This window comes from Heteronotia binoei, chromosome 5 (assembly GCF_032191835.1).
Source record: "Heteronotia binoei isolate CCM8104 ecotype False Entrance Well chromosome 5, APGP_CSIRO_Hbin_v1, whole genome shotgun sequence".
Lineage (NCBI taxonomy): Eukaryota > Metazoa > Chordata > Lepidosauria > Squamata > Gekkonidae > Heteronotia > Heteronotia binoei.
Window position 1 is genome coordinate 33138838 of NC_083227.1, and position 1113 is coordinate 33139950.

The 1113-nt window shown below is 41.2% G+C and overlaps 1 non-coding gene across 1 annotated transcript; it reads left to right on the forward strand.

Annotated features, from left to right (window-relative positions):
* The first annotated feature begins 1040 nt into the window (after positions 1-1040).
* TRNAH-GUG (transfer RNA histidin (anticodon GUG)) lies at positions 1041-1113 on the forward strand. The gene has a single exon. It is a non-coding gene; the product is annotated as a tRNA-His (tRNA).

Consider the following 1113-nt stretch of genomic DNA (forward strand, 5'->3'; position numbering starts at 1 on the left):
GTGTGTTTCTATTTAAGATTAGGTAGCAGAGATAGAAACTTTATAAAGGACACAAAGATTTAAAAAAAAACAAAAAAAAAACATGCTTAAAACATTAGCACTTGTTGGTCTTAAAGGTGCTTTCTTTGTGTTTCTCCCATGGGATCCAGGGAAATAGGCAAAGGAAACTTCCCGAGGTGACTAGGAGGGGGAGGAGCCTCGGTTCTAGGGGAAAAAAACCCAGGAAAAAATCCTATTTTAATCCTGAAATAACAATATAAAAATAACAAAATGGTCACTTTTTGTTGCATGTGAATCCTAAAACAACAATGAAATATTATTAATGGTTATCCATAATTATTGAAATCTATAAAAACCTACATATTTTATAGAATCATAGAGTTGGAAGGGACCTCCAGGGTCATCTAGTCCAACCCCCTGCACAATGCAGGAAACTCACAAATGCCTCCCCCTAAATTCACAGGATCTTCACTGTTGTCAGATGGCCATTTTTCCATATTTTTCCATGTGTTTTTTTTTCCCCGTGGGTTTTTTTCCGGTTACCCTAATGAACAAAGAAAGACTAAGGCTGATCCGCAGGGCTCAGTTCCGCAGGGCCTGTAAGACGACCCTCTTCCGGCTAGCCTATACCTAGCTAGGATGACAACTTGATGTAACTGGCCAGCCATCTGTTTATAGGAAATTGAAATGTTACTGTTTTTAAGGTTTTAACTGTTTAAATATTTAATTGTTTTTATACTTAAAATTGTTTAAATTTTGTGTTTGATTGATTGTTGGAAGCCGCCCTGAGCCATCCGTGGGAAGGGCGGGATATAAATCTCAAATAAATAAATAAATCCCCCACTAGCCTTGTCTTCGTCTTGCACACCTTTTTTCCACAGCACTTCTGCCCGATTTTGCATATGCTGCCTCAGAGCCACAACCCGCCCCGCCTCTCTCTCAAGTTCCCTCTGCAGCTGTAGGATTCCCTGAAAATCGGATTTTGGAGCTGCGGAGAGAACTTGGGAAAGAGGCAGGGCAAGTTGCAGCTCCATAGCAGTGTGTGGCTCAGTGGTAGAGCATCTGCTTGTGAAGCAGAAGGTCCTACCGTAGGTTCAATCCCCAGCATCTCCA